Here is a 26,684-nt window from a genome sequence, read left to right on the forward strand (position 1 = left end):
CACTATATTAACACAGATTTATTTGTGCAAGTGCCCAAGGTCCAGGATTAAAGGTCACAAGTAAGGAGGGAAGGGAAAGAAATTTCATCTGGTTCACATTCAAAGGTGAACCTACCTAATTCACACTTTCCAAAACGGTTCTTGAACTGAAATGCAGCCATCCTTTGAAATTCACACTTCTCTGAGTTTTGCAATGCTATTCTCCAACCAAGTAGTGTACAAACCTGAATATGCTGGGGTGAAGTGTGTGTAAGGCCCTGTATGTCGTAGTGGTTACAGTCCTGGAGTAGAACCTAGCAGACCATGGTCCAAATCACCATACAACTAAGAAACCCACTGGGTGACCTTGGGCCAGTCACTATCTTTCAGTCTAACCTACCTCACAGGATAGTTGTGAGTATAAAATGAAGAGGGGATGAAAATGTGTACATTTCCCTGAGCTCCTTGGACAAAAGCTGGAGTATGGATGTAAACAAACAAACATGCTTATTATAGTGAAAATAACATTAAAATGCATTATATTAGAGGAAATCACTTTGCTAAAATGTGTATATTAGGCAGAATTGCAAGTAAACATTAGGAGGAATTCACTGGATTCTCATGAGGCCTTTTAAAAATAAATAAATCACAAACTGAAGTGGAAATGTAGAGAACTCAAGACTGGGAAAATGAGAAACATAAGAGAAACCCAAATTGACAGGTGCCCTTCCCTACCTTCAAGAGCCAGATCCCATGAGAAAAAAGGTCACCCCTCAGTAGACTTTGGTAGCGCTGAGCAGCCGCTCAGATTTTGAGACAAGGCCCATAGAGAAGCCCAGCTCCCCACAGAGCATGTGTAAATGTACAATGCATGTCATGGCTCTGTGTCAACACTGAGAGGAGAGACAAAGGAGCGATTCTCAAAGGAGGTCTGTTTTCCCCTGCTTTAATAAATGCACCAGTTTGATTTCTGTGCTCGGATCTCTCCTCCCTTCCCCCATGCAAACTGTTTGGCTAACCTGTTAGTCTCCACTCAGACTGGTAAAACCAGCTAATCTGATTAGTTCACACACACAGACACACACACACACACACACACACACACGCGAAGAAAGGCTGCTGGGGAATAGTGGGGCCTACACAGCACTCTGAGGCTCCTGCTTCGATCAATAGGTTAAGGGGTTGCCGAATGCGTGAGTGCAGTGTGGCACAAGTGCACAGCCAGCCTTCTCTTGAGCAGGGGAGACAAGTGTTGCTGTCTTTTTCCCCTGACCTGGGCCTCGGGACCACATGAGTATGAGCCGTCATGTTTCGCGTCACATTCAATGTGGTGACAGAGAAAGTTACCTTCACCTTGGCAGCCTGCCCCTCCATCGCGTGGAAGGTAAGCTCCAAAAAGGTAGGCAGAGAGCAGAAGGGCTTGTTAGAAAAGGTAGCTTTTTCAGCATTGGTATTTAGAGCTAGGCTGAAGTGGATCACAGCGGAAGGTTGCCTGTTCAAGAACAATGTTCTGGTTTGCAGGAAAGGATTGTATGCACTTTGTTTTGGGAAATTGTCTGAGTGGTCTGGTTTTTCCTTTGCGGAGGATGGGACTTATTCATGTGGTTTAAACAAAGCAACAAGCCACAACTGTCTCCCTTGAAATGGAAGATGAAAAGAGCCCTCCAATTTGCAAAAGCCAGAAATGTGAAAAAAAGTGACCTAACATTGTCTGCTTACTTTTGAAGCCCGTTTTTCCAAGCTCCTAACGTCAGATGCCCCATATGGACGGGTTTCCGTCTTAGGAAACGATAGTACAAATCGGAAAAGGGGGTCTTTTCACTGTGCAATGCAGAATGGAGGCTGTGCTTTTGGACTGCCATTTCAAAAGGTTAATAAGAGAGGAGCTGTCTGGAATACATGGGTAATATGGTCCAGCTTCTCGCTACATTGCAAAGGAAAGGATTTTAAATAACTTCGTTGCATTTCATTTTTAAAAGTGCTTTGTTTCTATCCAGTACTCTATAATATTGCTTTCTACTAGAAAGTAGAATTTCTGCTACCTTAAAACTGTGATTGAAAACTTGTTTCAGGAATAACATAATGCATGCCTGACAAATAATATTTTGGCATAACCCACAGCATATATGTGCATCGTGTCATACACTGTATGCAATTAGCATGAAATACATTGTAAGTAGGAGTGTTAAGTGAAGCCAATTTTCTTTTGTAGATTGAGTCAGCCAGCTCTTGGTAATACAGTAGAAAAGGGAATATTTTGGTTTTAGTGTCAGGTAAAGACGTACCCATTTGTTTACCGTTTCTTGGTTATTTGTGTGCGCTGTAGGTCCCCCCCCCTGTAATTATAATAATGTTTTGCATTGATATTGAGTTTGTTTTGTTTTTACCAGCTCTTTTTGATGCACTGGAACAGTTCTTCGTGTTTTTAATTGCATGTACCCCCTCTGGAATCATATGATGAAGTGCAGGCTAAAAGTACTCTCATTAAATTAATGAATATTAGTACATCTATGGCTATAAATGTTTTAAAATATATGACTGAACACACTAAATAACTTTTAACCTACTTTATGCAGGAGACCAGTCAGCAACAATCTCTTTGAGCTCAAACACACATCTACATTACTACACAACTACCCTCCACCCCACTTTTATTTCAACTGGGAACTGTATAGGAGAGATTCCTGGTGAATTTGTGTTCTCTGTCACTTTTATTCTGGGAGAACATACTGCTGAGAGCAATGACTGTCTATTCTTGTTTGTACACAGCTTAGTACATGCAGTGGGTCATAGTTGTGGCTTTTAGTTGTAGGCATCAGTGCTGATGTTAAATATGGATGTGGTTTGTTTAGGCAACAAGAATGCACAAGTTAAACCAAATATGGAATAGTGCCTTAGGCTGCAATCCTAACCCCACTTCATTGGGTGTAAGCCTAATTGAATTCAGTAGAAATTGCTTTTGACTAGTCATGTTTAGGATTGCAGTGTTACCTATTTCAGTGTTCTGGTCACTTTGCAATTGATTGTGGAACCTGCTGTCAGTTTTGATCGAGAGTGTGCATGTGTCAATATCTAACTCGAGAGAATAGAAATTTCAGTAAGAAGAGATGTAAATTAATAGAAGTGCTTGGATTCCCCCGCCTCCACCATACTGTGCCATTCTGTCAGCTATAACCTAGCAATCATGATACAGCAGATTCCATGCAATGTGCTAGGAAGCAGGGGGAAAATTTGACCACGTGATCATACATTTCTCAAACATTGCAGCAAAACAGACAAGCTTTACACCTTTCTCTTTGTATTCTCAATGAAAATAGTTAAGTAAACCAAACATGTGTCCTCTGGAAGTTCCACTGTGGTCACTGGGCATTACTCCCTAGTAAGTGTGCCTACAATTATTCGCAAATAACACAGTCTGAGTTCAGAAAGAAAATAAATCCTGGTTACATATTACTGAAGAACCTGAACAAAAACTGAATATAATTTGAGGGAGAAAGGAGCAAGGAGTCTTTCTTACACCAGGCCTTGTACATAACAAGGAAGCATTCAACCAAACATGCAGAGGAAAACTTCAGAACTATACAGCCAATCAGGGCACAGTGCCACATTGGCAAGCATCATGCCACTCTGCATGGTTTGCTGAGCAACACTTCCATCTGCCCCGCCCCCCCAGCTAGTTGACTGTAAGTGTAACTAACAGAAATAACCCTGAAGTCACACCCACAGTGATATCTGCAGTTGCAGTTCCAACAATAATAGCAACCTGATTGACTTTTCTGTTCATTTCTTTCACATTTAAAACAAAAACACCTTCTATTCCATTCCTGCCATAGGATCTTCTGTGGCATCAAGGGGAGGGGAGAGGAAAAACATTCTGTTGAGCAGGGAGAAATCTTTGCACCGATGGAACATTCTCCTTGGCACGATCTTGGGAGAAACCCAGAATGTGCTACGGTGACACACACTGTGCCAGAACTGTGCTGATAGGCTGTCAGTGTAGCAGTGATGCATTTCTCTCTCCCCAGCATATTGAAGTCTTAGGATCGCTCAGCCTGCTATGCTGCCACTCATCTAGTAATTAGAGCTCCACCACAAGAGCTTTGGGGAAGAAGTCCAAGGCCTCACTCAATAAAATTAGCAGGAGCACCCCACCCCATCCGCCACAAGATGTGAAGCAACTGAAGGTTGGGGCAGGACTGGCTGTGGCGGGGGAAGGGGTGTGTGGTCCACCCCAGGTGTTATCACTGAGAGGGGGTGACAAAATGAGCTATTTAAAAAATTGGGCTCACAAAACTTTTTAGGAGTGACGCGGTGACTTAGGTGCCTCCAGGTTCTGTGCTGCCTGAAACGGCAGTGTGGGACTTGCGTTTGCCTACTGCCTCTCCCTCAGCCACCCTATAGCTTAGGGGGAGGCCGAGGAAAGGCTCTAAGCATCGGAGAGGCTCAACCCACCCCCATAGGCGGCTCATCCCGCCCCCAGCTGCAGGACACGCCCCCACACCAGGCACCCAAGCGACTAGCTACACACTGCTGAGGACATGTGACCACTAAGTCTAGAGTTCTAGTCCTAGACTTCTGGCTCAACCTGTATTTCAGAGTTAAACACAAGTGCAAAAGGCATGGTAAATGATGAGTAAATCAAACAGGCAGAAGTTTGAGCAGCTGCAAGTGGCACTCATAGTGTTTTGGGCTGTGTACACAACCCTGTTTACTCTGCATCCTAGTGCTCTCAGTTTGGGAATTGGTGTACACGTGATATTAGCCGCGATCCACACCTATCCTGTCGTTTCTTATGGAACACTGTGCTTTGATGCATTTCTCCCCAAACCAGCTTTGATCCAAATTGAGAAAAAGAACAACCTAGCTGTGTTGTAAGCCAACAATGTGCTCATAGCTTTGGTGTTGATGGCCTTGAACACTGGCTGCTTTTGAGGCTGCTTATATACGTTATCTTACTGATGACGGTTCTCCTGGCATAAATCCTGAAATGCCTTGCAAAAATAACATCACTCTTCGTTCCTGTGAAATAGACAATGCGGATCCTCTGCCTGATAGGCAATTGGAGCGTAATACAAATTTGTTGCCAGCTTTTAAATATATGCAGTGCCTGGTGTCAAAGCAGTCTCTCTCTGTGTGTTTGACAGTTAGAACCGTTAGGAATGAGAGGTTACGCCTTTTAAAGCCTATTGTTTAAGACTGATGCAACAGCAGGTTGTAATAGAAGGTGGAAAGGCTTGCATCCTGTCCTGGAAACAAAAGCATTAGCTATGAAAGGAAAAGAGAACAAGGGAGCAACTTATTCCTTACCAAACTCTCTCGAGCCGTTTCTGCCCCTTAACTGTTTTAATGCCCATCCCTTAATGCTGAACATAATAGAGTTGTGTAGATTTGGCAGATCCCAAAGGCTGCAGTCCTAACCTTGCTTGCGTGGGAGTAAGCCCCATTGAAGAAGACTCACTTGTGAATAGCCATGGTTAGGATGGTGCTGTAGTTCTATAAGAATAGCTGTTATCTTTATAGCACTATATACAGAGCTCTGCTCTGCTCCTAAATGCTCCTCTTATTGCTTCTCATTAAGGCATACTTTGTGCAGTCATTGGTAATGCTTAAATGCAAATGCAGCTCTTCAACAAATGAACAAAAAGAGGGGGTGACCAGCCTGTCTGAAGCATGAGGGAGAGTTGCCATCTCACATAGGCTTTTAAATTTCCATCTGAAGCATAAAATGAGCCTGTCATCTGCTCCAGTCCTTGTTGTGATGTGCACTTAAGGCCTGGTCTCAAACACAGGTGTTGTGATGCTGGCTCATAGGCAGCCTTAGAGTCAGCTGGAGTGGGAGACATGAAACTGGTACTGAAACCTAATGGTGATCAGCTGGCATTGGAATTATTACAGTCTAGACAGATAAGGGCCTGATAGGCAAGGCCAAGCTGACAGTTGACCAATGAAGCCCAAGCCTGACCTGGACACTTTTAAAGCTCAGGATTATTTGCAGGGTAGCAGTGTGCTTTGATTGACAGCCCTTCAGATACCTGGAAACTGCTATTATGTCTCCCCTTACTCTTCCCCAGTTTAAGCATACCCAGTCCATTGTTCTGCTTTGGACTCCACACATAAAAGAAAGGTAAAGGGACCCCTGACCATTTGGTCCAGTCGTGGCCGACTCTGGGGTTGTGGCACTCATCTCGCTCATCTCCAAGGGAGCTGGCGTACAGCTTCCGGGTCATGTGGCCAGCATGACTTCTGGCGAACCAGAGCAGCGCACGGAAACGCTGTTTACCTTCCCACTGAAGCAGTTCCTATTTATCTACTTGCACTTTGACGTGCTTTTGAACTGCTAGGTTGGCAGGAGGAGGGACCAAGCAACGGGAGCTCACCCCGTTGCGGGGATTCGAACTGCTGACCTTCCAATCAGCAAGCCTTAGGCTCAGTGGTTCAGACCACAGCGCCACCTGCGTCCCTCAATACCCAATACACATACCCAATCCTGGCAAGCCTCTTCCAGATAAACTCAAGTTTGGTAATGTCCTTCTTAAAATGTGGCACCCAGACCATAGTACAGATGTAGCTGGGAAAAGGGGAAACATAGCTTGGTTGGACAGGAAAAAACTGAAGCAGAAGTACCATGCGGTTTGCTAGTAGGCACATCTGCCATGCAAGCGGCAGAAGCCTGGAGAAAGCCTGTGTCCCATCAGCAGCAGGACTTCACTTTTCCGTAAAGTCAGAGCTGAACTTTCATCACCCAGTTAATGGCAAATAGCTTTCATCTGCTGTAATTTGCTGTGTGTCGTGAATGAGTATGGTGTAAAACAAAGTTCACTCTTTTATCCAATACTGCCTGTGGCTTCCAGGGTTTTTCCTTTTAATATAATTTTTTTGGCCTTACTTTTTATTGATATGAAAGTGACGATTTTTGTCCTTTTTTACTTGAACAGGCATTTCCTAGTTAGACGTTAATCTGAATGGGCCTATGGTGGGTACACAAAAGCCATTCATCAATGTCCTTTAAAAGGGAACAAGCTGTAAACAGAATAATGTGCTTTTCAAATCAAGACCAAAGAGACCATTGGAGTAATACATCCCATTCTTTCAATGTCGTGGAAAACGTTACACAAAAACTAATTACATTCCAAAACATAACCATGCTAATAAGAATAATGCAGAAATCTTTGTGGTGTCTTTTTTATTGTTTTATAAGGACAATGGACATTGTATAACACAGCAAGTTATGTTGACAACCTTGAAACTGATACAAGGTCGCATTGAGTTTGAGATCCTTTCTCTTTTGCATTAATACCTCCATATAAAGCCTTAAGCAACATTACTTGTGCCGCCACCTTTTTATGACCAGTATTCAATACTTCATGCCCAACTAGAAACTATGCTTCCCTGTACATACATCACTTAAAAGCAAAAATCCTGAGGAAATATAACTATTTCATTGTACTTACTGTACTCAATTCATAACTATGAGAGATACATGTGAAACAACCTCATTCTACCACACAACCTAAACCCAAGATCTGTAGACTACCTTCCAGATAAAACACAGACAGTATGTAGAAAAAACAGCAATGCATTTTTGGGAGGGCAGTAGGAGGAATTCATTGCAGATCCGATTCAGTACCATCTAATAAGTTTCCTTCACTTGTTGTTTAGTCGTTTAGTTGTGTCCGACTCTTCGTGACCCCATGGACCAGAGCACGCCAGGCACTCCTGTCTTCCACTGCTTCCCGCAGTTTGGTCAAACTCATGCTGATAGCTTCGAGAACACTATCCAACCCTCTCGTCCTCTGTCGTCACCTTCTCCTTGTGCCCTCCATCTTTCCCAACATCAGCGTCTTTTCCAGGGAGTCTTCTCTTCTCATAAGGTGGCCAAAGTATTGAAGCCTCAGCTTCAGGATCTGTCCTTCCAGTGAGCACTCAGGGTTGATTTCCTTCACTACATATTTTTACGTATTTTCTTAAATTTATATCCAACCTTTCTTCCATCAATGGAACCCAGAGCTGCAAGATCACAGATATACCGTCCATCCAGACCCTCACCAGTGTGAATTTCTTCTCCCACCATATCTGTGGTTAAGGGATATGATGGCACATCCCAGTGAACAAGCCAGGTTCCCTGCTTATCCAGTATCCATCCATATTAGTCAGGATTCTTAACCAGAGTTTGAAGCAGGTCACAAATGCTCATTAAGTGAAGGACCTGGTTGGCCTTCACTATGATTAAAGCATCCCTGAAGACTGCACAAGCTGTAAGAGAATAAATAGTGCCGGAATTTAAAACTTCTTCGCACTGTGCGCACAAAAGCTCATGACATAACAAAGTGGTAAGAAGCCACAACTGTTGCAAGATCTGTGGACTATGCTGCAGACACTTTGCTCTTTTGGAATGCATTCCACTTTGCAGAATTGTGGTGGAAGCTCCACCTTGTGGCAGAGTCCCAGTCTTTTCTGCCAGCCTTGTACCCTACTCAGGAAATTTCTGTTTCTCCAAGCTATCTAACGTGTCATGGCCCCTGTGAGACTTATGTGAGCATAATATGGTGACTGTGGGCATGTATGTTTTCTCTTGTCATTTTAGTCTCTTGAGCGTGAGGGACAAATAAATTTGGGAAGCCCAGCTTAAAATGTTGTGTTTGTGTATTGCACCATGACTGTGCATGGCACTTGACACTGTGGAGTCACTAAAGGAAAAAAGGAGTTCCCATCCCCTGGCAGTTTAGTATCTAACTGAGGGAAGATAGAGGCAGCGGTCACAAGGTAGTCATTTGCAAGCAGATGCACTTGCACACACCTAAGCTTAATTTCAGTTGCAGGTGAGGACTAGTACAGCCACCTCAGACCCTTCAACTGGCTGGTGAGGCCTTGTTGGTGCCGCCTCCACTGGGAGCTCTCTGGTTGAAGCTGACCCATAGCAGGGCCTTTTCAGTGGTGGCTCTCCATTTGTGAAAGACCCTCTCTAGTGTGGCCTGTCTGTCTCCATCATAATTAACTTTCAGGAGGAATTTGAAAACATTCCTGTTTTTTACCCAGGCATTTGGAGTACAACTCCAGGATCACAGGATGGAATAATACTTTTTACTGCAATCAATGCCTTTTAAAATGCTTTATACTGTGACTGCTCTTGGTTGTTCTTAACTTTCATTGTTTTTGGAATGTTTTAACTGTTCTAGAATGTTTTCGTTTTAAAATTGTGGAACTGTTTGCTGCCCTTCCGGAAGCACAGCAAGATTAATAATAATAATAATAATAATAATAATAATAATAATAATCTTAAGTCAAACCATCACAGAAAAGGTGGGCCTTAATCAGGGATTTGAAGTAAAAGAGAGGTGTTGTCAGATAGGTGTTGTGGGGAATGAGTTCTGAGGATCGTGGACAGCAAGAGAGAAATGATGGAGTCCTAGGAAAATACATAGAAAGCTGCCTTATACTGAATCAGACCATTGATCAATGTGGTTTTCGAGCCCTACCTGGAGATGGCAGAGACCAAACATGGATGTTTTTTCCATGCCCTTTAGCAGTGCACTATGACCCGTCCCCTGACAAAGCGTTGAGACAAATCAGAATACCTTTGTGAGTTTAGGGTGATACAAAGAGCAAAGGCCAAGACAAGGGATGTCAACAAGGCTGTAGAGAGCTATAAAGGACAAAAGGTTTATTCTGGAACTGCTAAGAAGCCACTGTGGGGGATGCAACAGCTTCCTAGGTTGTATGTATCAGCATGCAAACCTATGAAGTTCAGAGCAGCATCTGCTGGGTTCTCAGGAAGCTTTCTGTCCAAATACATCCTTGTAGGAACTTCTAAAACATTTTGCTTAGTGCTCTTGAAATACTTTTCAATGCTCTTTCTTCTTTCTGTAACATTTGCCATTCTCCTGCTACTGGCTGAAATGGCTTTGTTTGATGCCTGCAATAATTTTGGTATCTATTATATGACATGAATTGAAGGGATGGTTGGTTGAAATTTCAGAAGTAAGCACAAGTAACCTCAAAAGTAATTGATTTTCATAGGGGAGGGAATTATTGGGTAACTCCAATAGAAGCTTCTGAGAAGGTCAGTTTTGCATGGCAGAGTTCTATAAATTGTTACAGATGCATTGTTGCACTTTGAAATTCTGGAACAAATAGCTTGCTTTGAAAAATGTGGGGGAAACAGAGAACAGAACAAATTAAATTACTCACAGCACAGAAGACACCAGGAAGAATGGCAGATGGTGTCAAATTAACTTCTTATGGACCAATTCAGAGATGAATGTTAACAGAAAACCAGAACGGCTACATGGATTAGTGGTGACTGGGCAACAAAATAACCCAAAAATGTTTGCCATGATGGCTGAGGTCTCATGGATCACAGTGGACAAATTAGGAACATAGGAAGCTGCTTTATACCAAGTCAGACCATTGGCTCATCTAGTTCAGTATTGCCTACACTGACTGGCAGCCGCTCTCCAGGGTTTAGGTTGAGGATACCTGGAGATGCTGAGGATTGAACCAGGGACTTTCTGCATACAAGGGAGATGCTCTACCACTAAGCACGGACCTTTCTGCACTAAAAACAAACCAGTTTAAAAGTGGTTGCTCTTGGCTAGGTTATACACCACGTGATGCTAGGAATGCTGTAGTGTTTGTTACTAGGGTAATTGCTAGGGTAACCAATGGGTCTTAAACCCTCAGTGACTTCCCCTGCATGTGAAGATAGTCTCCGGTGGATAGAGCGGGCAAGACCAATAGTGGGTCCAACAGCCAATAAGACAGTGTCTACACGTGCTGTAGAGGGACGTGAGGGGCAGATGGGGCTCGCCAACCTGGGAAGGAAGCCATCTAGGAGAAGGAAACTCTGATCCGAAACCTCTGCTGCCTTGCAAGATATCTTCCAGAGAAGAAAAGGCTAAGGGGTAAACCCTACACAAATCTGGAGCCCCTAAGACAATTGGATAGCACCTTGTATCCCTCCTTCCAGCAACTCCTGCAACCAAGCTGGTTCCAAACATATTGCTCTGATTTCCTTTGGACCAAATCTGCAACAGTGGTCTTGTTGTCTGGGCAGCCCAGGACCACCATACACGCTGTCCAGGTTTGCATCCCAGGAAAGTCACTTTGGTGCTGCTAACACAGTGGTTCGATTTCACTCCTGGAGGTGCACTCCATTGTCTCTCAGGACAGACAGATGCTAACAAGTGTTACTAGTGTTATAGGCAAATATGACAGGGAAATATTTTGAATGGGGGCTTAATTTAAACTGAGTGCAGTAGAGATACTGAAGAGGGTTACAGGCTAGCAAGCGTTAGTGCTGGCGTCTCATTTTTTTGTGAGCTAAGAGGAAATTGTTTTGTCTCAATTTTCCAATATTTCTCAAGGCTAATGGTACGATACCTTAAAGCAGCAGCGGATAACACTTTGTCAGTCTGAGGACCGCTTTTCCCAGTGGGAGCTTTCTGGGGGCTGCATGTAAGGAGTGGGTGGGGCTAGATGCAAAAGCGAGCATGGCAATGAGATGTTCCTCTTGGACAGTAGGATTCATTCCCTTCCATTTGCCTTAGCCTGGTGGAGGAAAAATGGTAATGTCAGCCATTATGTCATATCTCTTTGGGGGAGCCACTGCAGAAAAGTTTCTCTCCTGTTGGAGATAGACAAGATACCTCCATTAAGGAAGGATTTCCTGTTTCCCTGGACCTTTGTGTGAGCCTCTTGACTTACTGAGTTCTGCTGATTCTGATGGCTGCATTGTGCATGGTTATTATTTATTATTTTGCAGTTTTTATTGGTGGCATAATTGTCTTGGCCATTTCTGCTGTAGCCCACTCTCAGATTACTTCTGTGATGAAGAGCAGGCAATAAATATCCTAAATAAATAAGGAAGGTATTCAGGAAAGGACTTCAGCTTGGAAGGATGATGGTCCTTCTGTTTGAAGGGCTCTTTGGTCCAAGTCCAGCTTAAAGATTAAGAATCGTTAAGAAGAGAAAGCAGGAGGGGCCTTGAGGCTGCCTATCTACCATTAGCTTCTGGATATTGCGAGATGTATTGTTTTTCAGTAATTATTTCTACATTTGCATATATACATATAAATTAGCATATGCAAATTTTATGGCAACACCTGCCCTCTTTTGTCCTCTCTTTTGGTGATGCATGTCCCCTTTCTGGCCACTCTGGCCTCAAGTGAAAAGCTTAAGATTTGGGGAGGCTGATACGTGAAATCAATGCAGCAACCATGTTGGTGGGTGGTAATCACACGGGTCTTTCCTGTCCATCTTTTTCTTCTGCAAGGTTTAATATTTAGAACCATAGCTCCGTGGCTGAGCATCTGCTTTACACACCGGTTCAATCCCTGGTATTTCCAGGTAGGGTTGAGAGAGTAACCCCTTCCTCAAATCTTGGAGAGCCTCTGTCAGTCAGTGCTAGTCATCACTGAGCTAGAAGGACCCAATTATTTGACTTTGAATCAGCCAGTTTCCTATGTTGCTCTGTTCATTTGTACCTAATGTTCAGGGCCATTCTAAGGTTTCTTTTATTGTCTCATCTGCACATGAAATCACACCATTTTCTTTCTCTCTCTAAATAATCTTACTTGCATTGACCCCTTTGGGTCTGATGAACTATAAATCTAAATAATGCCTGAGATGATGACCAAGGCATTTTTGTGGTACCAGGGAAGTCAAGGACATCTCATTATCCAGGCCTTCCTTCCCTTCCCTTCTGCTTCCTTCAGCTTTTGATTAACCTGCAGGTTGTGTAAACAGATCAGAGACTGAAGTGAGTTAAGGGGCCTATTATCTCAGGATAATGAACCGTGTAAATATGTGTTCGGGTGAGAGCCTATGTTGAATCAAGACATAGATTTTATCCATTTTCTGCCACTTGTAGCCAACAGAAGCGCCACAGCCCAATTAACAGAGATGTAGCCAATTTGCTTGTATCTGAGATGATTAATCATCTTTTGCAGCAACACAGCACAGCTTACATGTAGTGGTTTGTTCCTCTGTCAAATGATACACCATTGATTCAGATAGATGGAGAGAAGGGTATCTCTCCAGATCAGGGGATTTCAAGCTTAGGTTCTGTGATGAAACGATCAGTCAAGGTGAGCAAGCTGCCCCAAATATAGCTTCTTTACCAATAATGATCTTTTTCTGCAATCTGCTATTTCAGAGAAACATTCTGCAACATAGGAGCCATCTCTTAAGGGCTGAGGTCCCTTTGCCCCCCTCCCCATAAAATATTTGAGGGGGCCAGGCTTGCCCAAAGTTGGTCGGCATTGCCATTCAAATGGTGTGCATGTGCCACATCTTGTGATTGATTATGCGGGATGGGGCTTACCTGGGTCTGCTCAATATTTCATTCAAGTTGGCAGCCCTGTTCTGCGACATATTTATTTGGTGGCCTTTGCCAGTAGCGGGGCCTAGCAGGTCACACTGAGCTTCATAAATTGCCCTGGAAAAGTAGTGGGTCAATATCTACCATACACTGTGATGTGCTCAAAAGGAATAGCTAGTCCCCCTGAACTGTGATATCCCATGGAAACTTATCCAGAGTTCTTCAATGTTCAGGCTTTGGAAAGTTTACTTATTATCAAAGCAAGAAAAGGGAAGAGGGAGAATCATGTGTATGCTACCTTGAACTCCTTGGAGGAAAGGTAGGGTATGTATGTAACAATCAATCAATCAATCAATCAATCAATCAATCAGTAAAATTGGTATAGTGAATAATAATAATAATAACAACAGGAAATATTTTCTTTAAAAACAACAGGCCTACCGTTACTCATCTTCCCCTCTTATTGGGGCACATTCTACCTTCTCTTCATCATCTAAAAGTAGCTGCATAGGAGTTGCTGTGCTGGAGGCAGCCCAAGATATTTTGGTGGCTGAGAAAATCCAAATAGAGTAACAGTGGTATATTAATAAATAACAATCCCCAGTTTTCAGTCCTTGAATGACACCCTGTCAAATTGTTGCCCAGTCCTACTTAATATGCCTCGGTTGATATAAAAGGCAGGATGCTCCCCCATTCAAATCTCTACCCACACATCAGCTAAAAGTGTTCTTGTTGTGGCTACCTCTTCTGAGTCATCATCTCAACCCTTTGTATCTGACAGTGAATACCCATATGAAGAGGCCATGCTCCTGGTGTCTTTCTGGATTGCTGCCAAAGTGTTCCCGAACTCAAGCTGTAAATTCACAGATAAATAATAAAGGCCACAGTTTTAATGGGCAAAACTACACGTGACCATTATTCATGTTTTCTGTGGTTGGTTGGTTTTTGAAGTGTGCTTAACCTGGCAGCATTTATTTTGAAGAAAAATAGGATCCAATTCAGAATTTGCTCCGTATCTGAATCAGGGCCCAGCATAGTACTGGTTTTCTTGCCTCTGTTTAGTATAAATAGCTCTACAAAGTGCTGTTTTACTACAAACTGCACTTTCAGGGGCAAAGAGCAGTCAGTGGGCTATTCTGAGTGCAGGAGCCCAATTTGACCTGGGAGCAATTTTTGGATTGGGATCCATGCAAATTAATAGCCCCACCCCACTAATAAACACCACCAGGTTAAGCGCACCCACCGCTTTTTAAGTGTGAGTAATTGACACATGTAAAGGCAAAGGTAAAGAGATCCTAAAAACTGGGCATTTGATGCTGCAATTGTTATTTGTACCACTAGAGGTCAGAATAAAACACAGCCAGAAAAAAAGAATTGCATGCAAATGACACAGGAAGCATCATATTCAAAACTGCACTTTCCGGGCAGCTTATGTTCCCAATTAACAAGACAGCATGTTTCAATTTTTCAAAAATAATTTTACGTTTCCGTTGCCTAGCAACCAGGAAGCAAATTTTTAAAATAAAGCATATGCCAAGATTTTCCATTGTACTTTATTCTAGTTCACAAGAATACAACTTCGCAAGGGGGGTGGGGCAGAGAACCACCCTGGCAGTATGTTAATTATGTCTTTGTCAAGATGCAACACTCTAGTTAAGAGCCTTATACTTTGAGACTGCAGGTGCTTCAAACCAACAGATACCCCCCCCCCCCAGATAAAACTATGTAAATTTTCACTGCACTTTTCCTCCCAGTTGGCAAACCAGATCTTCCACCCTCTGTTTTGCAAAATGGTTGGCACAAGAAGTGATAAAACTAGCATTCAGTCCATTTCCAGATGCCCATGTACTGTGGCTTCACTTTTGGTTTCCATTCAAGATGCTGACATTTCCTTCTGGCTGATTTTATGTGGGATGGTGGCTCCTTTATTTAGCGATGCCCTATCTTGGGGTATTGTCCTTAGGAATACCCAGTCCCTTCTCTTATGAAGTTGCATCAGCAGCATAAACTATACACTGCTACCTTGGGTTAAGTACTTAATTCATTCCGGAGGTCCGTTCTTAACCTAAAACTCTTCTTAACCTGAAGCACCACTTTAGCTAATGGGGCCTTCTGCAGCTGCCGCGCCGCCAGAGCACGATTTCTGTTCTCATCCTGAAGCAAAGTTCTTAACCCGAGGTACTATTTCTGGGTTAGCGGAGTCTGTAACTTGAAGCGTGTGTAACCTGAAGCATATGTAACCTGAGGTACCAGTGTATTCTACTTTTTGTATCTCCACACGTTTTCCCTGGTGCCCTTCAGCTGTTTAAGAACTAACCCAGCAATCAGCACCATTGATCACAACACTGAAAGAGTAGGAAGACTTGAGGGTAGAAGAAGGATTAAGGGGTGTGTTAGGCAAAGTAATCTGTGTTGGTTCCTGGTAAGTAAATCCAAAATCCACGGTCAGGCCATTAGCACAAACCAAAACATTGCAAACTTTGACCCTGGTTTGCACATCATGGTAGCCAGGATTTTTCCTATGTTTACAGGTTGTGGTTAAGGAGAGTTCTTAACTATGATCCTGTTGAAATTTTGGCTTAGCTGCATTGCCACACTGTGCTAAAAGGACCAGGGAGAAGCAAAGTGGGTGTGAAATCCTTTCTGGGAGCCAACACAGTTGTCCTGGAATAAACTGTAGTTTGGCTTTTTGTGACATCCAAATGAAACCTATGAAGGAGAAAGCTTTTAACTTCTCCAGAACCTGCCTACCTCCCAAGTAGAGCCAAAACTATTTAAGTCTTTTATCTCCTCCCATACGCCATCTTAAGACTGTAGTGCAGACTCCATGACTTTGACATTAGGGCCATATTCAATGCCATACATTTAAAGTACTATGATATAGTCATGACTTCCCACAAAGAATTCTGGGAGCTGTTGTTTGTTAAGGGTGCTGAGAGTTGTTAGAAGGTTCCCATTCTTTTCAGTGTAGTTTAACTCCTCCTCCTAGGGAACCCTAACTCGTCTACCCCTGCTTTGTTTTACATCTAGCCTGATGGAAAGTTCTGGAAAAATTCAAATGCTTTCTTGCTATTTTGGGACATTTTGGTTGGTCTAAGACAGGGGTCTGCAACCCGCGGCTCTGGAGCCGCATGTGGCTCTTTTACACCTTTGCCACGGCTCCGGGGCAGATACTAGCGAGGGGAGGAGGCGCATTGTGCGCCCCGACACTCCCCACTGTGGCGGGCGCTGTACTGGCTGTGACGTCGCATGGGGGCGGTGCGTGCGTTAGTCACGCACCGTCCCGACGTCACCTTCCCGCCCGCCCGGTACATTGTAAGGGGCATGTACGCTGGTCACTGCATTGAAAGGGGGCATGTATGCTGGTCACTGTTTTGAAGGGGAGTGAAGAACACACACACACACACACACACAAAGGTTACTTGTTAATTTAACGTTTATTTCTATGAGGAGGAGTAATTCTGAGGGGTCAAACAAAGAAATAATAAAAAGTGACAAAAAAGTTATTTTTATAATGACGAGTTTTGTGGCTCCCAGTTTTTTTGTCTTCGGAAACGGGACCAAGTGGCTCTTTTTGTCTTAAAGGTTGCAGACCCCTGGTCTAAGAGATATTCACCTGACTGTGGATATTTGATCTTTATCATCTGTAGACACTATAAAGATTAGTAGCATGCATCCAAAGCTTTTAATTAAACGGATATGTAGCTACCATCAATATAACATGGTGGTAACAGTATCTCAGACTGAAAACTGCATTTCAGACTTCTTTCAGAGAAAAGCCCACACTTCAGGATTTCAGTTAGCTTTTCTGCAAGAAAGTGAACAGTATTTTTTAATTTCAGTTGAATTTTCCATGCATTCTTATTGCTCGGTGCAGTGAAATCGTAGTGCTTCATAGGATGTGAATGGCATTTATTTTCATCACTGTGCATCAGAAAAGAAATGTGTCCTGACTCCCTTCAATATGTCACCTCAAAACCATTTGGCAAGAAGGGAGAGAGATTTCTGAAAACAACAGTGGCTTCCTTTTTTCTCTTTCTTTTTGCAACTGAATATATTTGCAGCGGAGTATTAATCTACAGCCATTACTCATCACCACTGAATGCTAGTTGATCTTGCACAAACAATTAACATGGCACATCGCAACAAATGGAAAGGAATTAAAAATTAAGCTGCACACCACAGACTACAAACTCTGTTACTAAACCAGAGGGCAGTTTAAAACAACGAAAAACAAAACCCTGAACTGCTGTATTGGCTACAAATGTACAGAGCAATCCTAACTATAGGAAGCCGGTGGAAATTAATGTCGAGTTAAGTGAAGCCAGTATAAGCTTTGCATTTCCCTAGATCTTTCTTTGGCATAAGTTCTCCCATTTAAATCCCCTCTCAGGAGTGGGGCTGCTGCCAGCTGAGTCTGCCTGAGCCTGGCAGAGGGACAACAAAAAGCTTTTAATATACTGTACAATTTGACTTACATGACCCTTACTGCTAGTGTAAGTTCTGCCAGGTAACCAGATCACATAGAATCATAGAATTGTGGATCTGGAAGGGACCCCAAGGTGGGCAGAATGGGACGCTTCGTGCTGGCAGAGACAAGCACTGGCCAGCAGGGCTGGGCAGAGGGACACCTTCACCTAGTCCAACCCCCCTACTCAGCCCAGTGCAAAGGTTGGCTTAGATTGCAGTCGGAGCATGTGCGGCTGCAACAACTGCATAATGCGTCCCAGTTTAGCCCTGCTTTCCCTCCCTTCATTGTCAGCCCTGTGTTTGAATGTTATATTGTAAGCTCCTTGGGGCAGAGCCCTGTCCTCTTATCCTCTGCAAAATGTCATGACTACAGATGGCGCTGTGTAAATAATTAGAATTACAGCAAAGGCACTAACAGCTGCTGGAGTTAGAGCATCTTGAGAATACAGGCTTCCTCGCAGTTCCTAGGCAAGGCCTTTTTTTGGCATTAATCTGGGGTGAAACTGCTTAAAAAATATCCCTTTGTATTTGAAAGGGGAGGAAAAATGACTCACTGGGTTGGAATTGTTCACTTCTCAATGCTGGCATGGAGGAGGTCCATCTAGAACAGCTCTTTTTTGTTGCAAGTATTTTGCTCCTATGAAGATAATAAACCTTGACATTCAAGTCAATTTGTCCCCTTCTGAGACAAGGCTCTGATGCTGGCAAATAGAGACACACACTGGCACGTAGCCTTATTAGTATCGATGGGAATTTTTGTAATGTAACGGGTTTAGAAGGGGCCAGTGGGTGTCAGCTACCGAATGCTCGAAGCAGGGTTAGGTGGGCTATATCAAAAGTCCAATTTCAAGAATTACACATTCTTCAAGAAACTGTCCCAAACCATCTCTATAGTTATGTTGTATCATCTCAGTCTTCATGTTTTCCTCCATTATGGTAGAGTATGCAAAGTGCATGTTGAAGGACTAAACAAGTACTAGATGGACAAATAGTCTAGCCTAGTATAAGATCACTTCCTACATTCCCACCAATGACCTCATTCTCCTTCCTGAGCAATTTCCACGCAGGCTGATGTCATTGTTGAAAGTCATTAGAAATTATTGCCATGCTCTTGGATTCAGTGGAGATGTCCAGCTACCGATGACTCCAAAAGACTCTGTAGGAAGGGGGCAGTAAGGTTTGGAACAGCACTGGCAGAGTTTAGTTTAGAAAACCCTTCCAACTTTCTTTCCCCAGTGCTTTATTTATCTGGGGCTGTGGGGTAAGTTAGGCTGAGGACCAGTGGCTGCACAGGTTCACACAGTGAGCTTCATGGCTGAGGTTGGTGGTACAAAGTGTGGAATATTGCTCTAGTGGAAAAGCTTGCTGGTGTGAGTAAGACTGGGAGAAAAATGAGAGTAAAATATATGTTAGAAGGTAATATCCGCTTACTGAATGCGGCAGCTAGACTGGTGACTGGGAATGGCCGCCGGTACCACATAACATTGGTCCTGAGAGATCTGCATTGGCTCCCAGTACGTTTCCGAGCACAATTCAAAGTGTTGGTGCTGACCTTTAAAGCCCTAAATGGCCTCAGTCCTGTATACCTGAAGGAGCGTCTCCACCCCCATCGTTCAGCCCGGATACTGAGATCCAACGCCGAGGGCCTTCTGGCGGTTCCCTCCCTGAGAGAAGTGAGGTTACAGGGAACCAGACAGAGGGCCTTCTCAGTAATGGCGCCCACCCTGTGGAACACCCTCCCTTCAGATGTGAAGGAAATAAGCAGCTATCCTATCTTTAAAAGACATCTGAAGGCAGCCCTGTTTAGGGAAGTTTTTAATATTTAATGCTGTATTTTTTTAACACTTGATTGGGAGCTGCCCAGAGTGGCTGGGGAAACTCAGCCAGATGGGCGGAGTATAAATAATAAATTATTATTATTATTATTATTATTATTATTATTATTATTATTACTGTGTATGCAACAAAGCAGGTTGATTTTGTGGGGTGCTGGAGGCAGCAAGCTTCAACTTAGAAGGCCACCTCTAGCTATGAGTCCCCAGTGCCTCATTCCTCCTTGCAAATGTGCTCAGCTTAGTTGTGTTTTTCTTGAAGAAAGTGTTTCTGGCACTTATCCTGTGTAATGGGAACCAATGTTTCAGTGCAAAGCATTAGATGAGACTGCTGCAGAGGAGGATCAATATTCACAATGAAGATTGCAGGTTTGACAGATCGAAACACATTCTGTTTCCCTGAGAATCAATAACTATATCAGCTACCAGTGGCTTTCCAAAGTACCTTTCTTTTATGCAAGGTGGTGCCACCACAAATGCAATTAAGTACAAACATTTATAAAGGTGCACTAAACAGCATATCTTCATCCTGGTTGGAATTGCAGCATATTCAGTGAATTTAACTGCCCTGTTCTGTAGGTCCTTGAGACGTCTGTAAAACTAAGGCTATGACAAATGGATCTGCATAGTAATAGTGAGAGAATAGCATCTGATATCAGTATAAAACACTGTTTTTCTTCCTAAAGTAGCATACCAGCATGCCTAACACACAGGGCAACAGGTATTATTATTATTATTATTATTATTATTATTATTATTTATTAGATATAAAGGTAAAGGTAAAGGGACCCCTGATCATTAGGTCCAGTCGTGGCCAACTCTGGGGTTGAGGCGCTCATCTCACTTTACTGGCCGAGGGAGCCGGCGTACAGCTTCCGGGTCTTGTGGCCAGCATGACTAAGCCACTTCTGGAGAACCAGAGCTGCACACGGAAATACCGTTTACCTTCCCGCCGGAGCGGTACCTATTTATCTACTTGCACTTTGACGTGCTTTCGAACTGCTAGGTTGGCAGGAGCAGGGACCGAGCAACGGGAGCTCACCCCGTCGCGGGAATTCAAACCGCCAGCCTTCTGATCTGCAAGTCCTAGGCTCTGTGGTTTAACCCACAGCGCCACCTGCATCCCATTATTAGATATACATAAAACTTAATGTCATGATAGGCTTGAATGCCCCATCCTCACTTTGATATTTGAAAAATCAGCATAAGCAGCCAGTAAGAGTTAAAAGACAGCATGTTGGAGCCAGTGGCTGGGCGGGCCAGCATGTGGAAGAAAGGAAGCCTTCATGTACTGAGCCCAGAGCACTGACCCATCAAGCTCAGCATTGCCTGTCAACAGAATCCTGGAAGTGTAGAGTGGGAAGCGACCACGAGGATCTTCTAGTCCAACTCCCTGCAATGCTGGTATCTTTTGCCCAATGTGGAACTCGAACCCACAACCCTGAGACTAAGAGTCCCATGCTCTACTGACGGAGCCGACTGGAAGCAGCTAGCCAGAGTCTCAGGCCGAGGTCTTTCCCAGTTCTGCCAGAAAATGCATATTAATTAGAAATACCAGGGGTTTCATGCATGCAAAGCATTTCATATATTTTTAAATTACATTTGTATTCTACTTTTCCTCCAAGGAGCTCAAAGCGTTGTATGCCATTCTCCCTGCCACCCTATTTTATCCTCATAATAATAACGCTGTGGGGATGGTTAGGCTGAGATGCGGTGACTGGCCCAAGGTCACCCAGTGAGCTCCATAGCTGAGTTGGGATTTGAACCCTGGTGTCCCAGGAACCTAGTTCAGTACACTTTAACTGTTACACCACAGTGGCTCTCAAAGCATGCCTTGAACCCTTCTCCCAAATTGCAGCTGGGAATTGGCTGAGAACATCTGTGGTCATGCTGTTGCCAAGTAACATAGGTGCCACCTCCCTGGGGTCCTCGAGCACCCACAAAATTCCCTAGGAAGGGGCTGGGCACCCACAAATTTCACTGCCAGGGCCATGCATGCTGCATGGCACCCATGGCCCCAGGCACCCATGGTCACAGGGCCAAGCTGGTGCTCCTGTCAAGTAATTTAAAACCATCTGAATTTCTGTATTGGAGGAGGGAGAGTGAAGGGATGGCAGAAAGTGGTGGGTAGGTGGGCTCACTTGCAGGTAGCCTCCAAACGCAGGTGGCGCAGTGGTTTAAACCACAGAACCTCTTGGGCTTGCCGATTGGAAGGTTGGCAGTTTGAATCCATTTCAACGGGGTGAGCTCCCATTGCTGTGTCCCAGCTCCTGCCATCCTAGCAGTTTAAAAGCATACCAGTGCAAGTAGACAAATAGGTACCACTGCGGCTGTAAGGTAAATTGCGTTTCCATGCAGTCTGGCACTCGTCACGGTGTCCCGTTGCACTAGTAGCGGTTTAGTCATGCTAGCCACATGACACGGAAAGCTATCAAATGCCAGCTCCCTTGGCCTGAAGCGAGAGGAGCACCACAGAATTGAGTGCCGCACCCCATAGTTGCCTTTGACTGGACTTAACCATCCAGGGTGTTTGTCTTTACCTACCCCTAAAAGAATTCAAGGCCTTATACCTCAAAATGAAGGTTCCTCACCCCCGGAAGAGAAGATGTATCCCATCATGACTTATGAAAGCACTTAATGTTGCAATTGTGCTCAAAGCTCTTTGGAGTGCTGCATTGTGCTATTACGATGGTTGAACAATACAATCCTCTGAGATCACCGAAAGTCCTGCAGCTCTCACTTGTTGATTCTCTTCTCTGGTTCTGGTAGAGAAACCTGGGGCCACGTTAGTGGCCTGGTCAGGCCAGCTTGGCGGGCTTATCACAGGAAGTAATACAAATAGCAAGCGCTTTACTAGAAGCACAATAGGGTGACTGGCAAGTTTTATAACTGGTTCTTCTACATTTGTTAGGGGGAGAAATAAATCCCTGGTTTCTCTGGGGCTTTTCAGTGGTTCTTTTTTTTTTAAAAAAAAAGCAGTTTGTAAATAAAGCTCTTACATGTTAAGGGAGAGAATGGAGTGTGCTGCAGGTGGTTGGGCAGACTTTATAATTGACTTTATAATCCAAGCAGGGTTCATGGACTCAATAATTCCACTTCCAAAAGGGATGCATTCTCCTGACAAGCATTTATTGTGAGTCCTATTCTGTATGAATGGTAAGATTTGAAGACTGCAGTGGGGAAGAGAGTAGGCTGCAATGGAAGAATCCTAGAGTCAGAGAACTGCAGAGTTGGAAGGGAGCCTGAGGGTCATCTAGGCCAACTTCTGCAATGCAGGGCTCAAGGTTTCACCCCTGCCCCATTTACTAGGAACATGAGAAGCTACTTTACACCAAGCCGGGCCAATTGTCCATCTTGTGCTAAGCTCTTTGGCAGGCAGCTCCTCTCAGGCAGAGTTCTTTTGTATGACCCTCTGACTGAACACCAGGAAGGACTTTCTGACTGGTGGATAACCACCAATCAGGGATGCTTTGGTTTAGATTCCTGCATTGCAGGGGGATGGACTTCCAAGTCTATGATTCTATGGGATCCGTTAAACTTGGGATACTAAAGATTGCATTGAGGGAGTTCTGCATGCAGAGCATTTGTTCCATCACTGAGTTGTGGTTCAATTCTCCCCATACTCCATCTCTTTACATTTTATATCCCATCCTCTTCTGTCTCCACAACTGTTCCTGTATAAGGTTGCCAAATGTAGATTTCAAAAATTCTGGTTTCTGTCAGGCCAAGGGGTCATGGACATTGTTAGCAGGACCCACACGTCGGGTCTTTTCAGTGCAGCTGGGCGTATTGCAAAACAGATTTCTGGGGAGAAGTCAGCCACCCACTGTCTTAAAATCGCTCTGAGACATCTGTACATAGAAATTCGCATCTGCAGTGTTTAAGCCAATATTGCCATGAGCCAATGCCCCAAGGCCTTTAAGTACTTAGCACCAGTGGAACTGGTGGACTGGACTCCACAGACAGCAGAGGTACGGTAATAGCAAAAGCTACCTGTTTGCTCCTGTGGCAGTGCTAGTAGATGCAGCTGGCTGAAGATTAGGGTTCAGTTGCCCATGCAGCAGTGAAGCTCACCAGGTAACCTTGGGCCAATTCCTGTTTTTAGGTGTGACCTAGCTCACAGAATAAGAGGGGGAGGGCAACATAAGGCAGGATATCAGTGGAATATAAACGGAGGGATATAAATGGAATAATAAACCAAACAAACAAATGTTTTTACAAAATATTCACAATGCCTATTTGGGTGGCATTCATGTTGTAAATATAACATGTGCTCTAGCAACTGAAACATAGGCAAGCACACCAATGTCTATAACTCGTCCTGTTGGCTCACCAGTGACTGAACTGAGCTGCAGTCTGTGTTAGGGTTAGTTCAGTGCCAGATAATATACTTTGCGTGGATGCATGTTGAAGGCGCAAGTTTAACGCCTGAAGTCTTCCGCTTAAAAAAGGATCCCATGGAAGGCGATCTGCCTAACATTTTGGGGAACCCAGAAGGGTCATAGTTCAGAGTTCAGCCTGCAGAGGATTCCAGGTTCAATCTGTGGTATCTCCAGATAGGGCTGACTACCAGTTAATGTCAGCAATTCTGAGCTAGATGCATCAAAGGGTCGAATCGGTATAAGGCAGTTTCCTGTGTTCCTAGTGTTTCCTATGTTCAGACTTTTCCTAGCCACTGCCTGTCCGAGTGGCCACTTACTTGCAAAATGGACCAAAAGGCATGGTGGGGTTTTTTTAATGTTCAGATCAGTCATTCTCCAAATACTCTCAGCCAGTGTGAGAAAGCTGTGACCTGCCTTGCACGGAGGAGCATGGTTACGTAAGCCCAAACCAGACAGAGAGCCCTTCTTTTGTTTTGGAACAGAGGGGTGCAAATGGGACCAGAAGCAACCCAGGGAGGAGTTAATTAAAGGAGGGGGGAAGAGTAAGGGGGTCCCATCTTATTTGTTTGGGGAAGCTATTAACTCTTCGCTGTAGCAGTCTTGGAGGTGTTTGCTGTGATGGGATCATAACCCGCCCTCCTCAATCATCCCCCTCCCATGGGGTTTGGGTGGGGAACCACAGATGTCAGGAAAACTCATTTGGCGGCATTAATCAAAATGGATTAGATTGAGCGGCATCAAGGCTACCCTGTTAGCACAGCATCAAAGAGACGTCCTCTCTGCCCCAGTGGCCTGCATTGTCCACTGCTTTGAAATTCTGGAGCCATCCAAACATTTACTGAAGGGGCAGGGTTGCTGCGTTGTGGCTAGAAGCTCACTGGAGCCTAATCCCTCATGCACTTCTGTCTCCTCTGTTTACAGTATAACTGGGTTAAGTAATCTGGTGCATTGGGGTGTTGGTGGCTGGAAGAGTTCAGAGCCCCAATTAAGATCCCAGCCAGCTTGTCCGTTCCAACTGTTTCGTGATGGCTGGACTGCCACAGAGCTAGTTCGTGCTGGAATGAACAAATACGCTCCCACATTTGTGACATTGGTACAATTGTTTCTAAAGCCAGAAGGTTTTATTGGCTGTTGCTTGAAGAAGTGCCTTTCTTTTCCCCTCTGCCCAGGAAGAAAAACAGATTGGGATTAGATTTTTGAAACCGGCCTGGTTTCTGCACCCCACTGTCGAACAGTGGGGGGGGCAGCAGCGTTAAAGTACCACAGATGTTTAGTTGGAAACGTGTTCTGGGGAGACTATAAAATTATGCAGTAGATACGACATTGCGGTGGGTGCTGTATTTTTATTTTAAATGCCACAAATGAATTTATGCATTGAGTAAATACAATCACCAGCTACCATATGTTTGACATTTCTCAGATGAAAGTATGGCAGATATACATTAGTATATCTGTGGCTTATGGCAATTGTCTTTCCTAGAAGAGCGTCATTGACTTGTGAGGCAGGTGGGTGAAGGGTTTGCCAACAAGAATACGCTTGGAAGTGGGGCTGGTGGGGGGGGGGGACCTGACACTTCAACGGACACTAATACTCACAGCAGCAGGGATGGAGGGATATGTTATGCCCCTTCCACAAGGGTGTTTGGGTTACAGTCCATTTGCTTTCTACCATAGAAATTGATGCAAGCACCATGGACAGGCAGGGTGCTTGCAAAGTGTTCCTCAGAGTTCAATATGCATGGGATTTATTCAGTGCAATTCCTTTTGGTTTCCTTCCCTAGACAACATCTTCCATTGACCCTGAGACAGCTCTCCAGCTATTCATGCATTTTCTAAATTGTCCCTCATGATCACAAAGGAACATAGTGGTAGCACTCAGGGATATTTATTGGCTGTGTTGACCTTTTAACACTGTGACAAGCAACACTCATTCATTGAGGGGAGTGAAAACAGGCTGTTTTCTAGTTTTCAAAAAAATGCAATTCAGCTATCTGACTGCCTTCTTCACATGGGGCCACAGACACGGACTCTCTGTCTTTCACTCTCTGTCTTACTCACACACTCTACCAAAAAAAAGTGCTTGGAAAAGTTCACCTGATTTTTAGATATAGCAGTGTGATTATGTAAGAACATCCTGATAGAAATGACAGCATTTGTGGTGCTTATGGAGATTGTCAGTGGCTACTGGCCAAATGGCTATGTATCTGCCTCCACTATTGGAGGCAATATGCCTCTGAATTCCAGTTGCTGTTGGACTCAAATCCTTTTTGTGGGCTTCCCATAGACATCTGGTTGGCCACTGTGGGAACAAGGATCCGTTGGCCTGATCCAACAAGCTCTTCTTATATTCTGTGTGACAGCTAATTCAGGTAAACTCTCTAGATTCTTGCAGGCTAAATAGTTGTGTAGAAACTGGGGCTTGTCTCCCAATCCTAGCATCCAAGACAGAGCCATAGCTATGGGAGGGCTGGCCAGGTTGTTTGTCCCAGGTGAAGCCTCCAAAGAGGCACCATTGAGGCTCCCAGCCTGTGTGTGTGTACACAAATGTGTGGGGTGTGTGTGTGTGCCAAGCTGGGTCTTTGATCTGGGTGAAATAAAGCCCAGTTTTGCCCCTTTCCAAGAGAATCTGCAGGGAAGGAGGTAGCTTTTGAGATATTTGGGGCCTAAGTCATTCAGGGCTTTAAATACCAATGTGAGCAACTT

The 26,684-nt window shown here is 44.1% G+C and overlaps 2 long non-coding RNA genes across 3 annotated transcripts in view; both read right to left on the reverse strand.

The window, feature by feature from the left end:
* Positions 1-2,011, reverse strand: part of LOC310843940 — a 70,428-nt gene extending 68,417 nt beyond the window's left edge. Inside the window, exon 1 of the long non-coding RNA XR_014563803.1 lies at positions 715-2,011. This is a non-coding gene — a long non-coding RNA (uncharacterized lncRNA). The remainder of the gene's footprint in view (positions 1-714) is intronic.
* Positions 2,012-9,346: 7,335 nt separating this feature from the next.
* LOC310843845 lies at positions 9,347-22,277 on the reverse strand. 2 transcript variants are annotated; one of them, XR_014563686.1, is made up of 5 exons: positions 22,191-22,277; positions 18,322-19,147; positions 16,914-17,105; positions 13,739-13,847; positions 9,347-9,892 (listed from the first exon to the last, which is right to left on the reverse strand). It is a non-coding gene; the product is annotated as an uncharacterized lncRNA (long non-coding RNA). The 2 variants fall into 2 exon arrangements; XR_014563687.1 differs by having other exon boundaries at positions 9,348-9,892; positions 17,007-17,105.
* Between the last annotated feature and the right edge of the window lie 4,407 nt (positions 22,278-26,684).

This window comes from Podarcis gaigeae, assembly GCF_964106915.1.
Source record: "Podarcis gaigeae genome assembly, chromosome: 4".
Lineage (NCBI taxonomy): Eukaryota > Metazoa > Chordata > Lepidosauria > Squamata > Lacertidae > Podarcis > Podarcis gaigeae.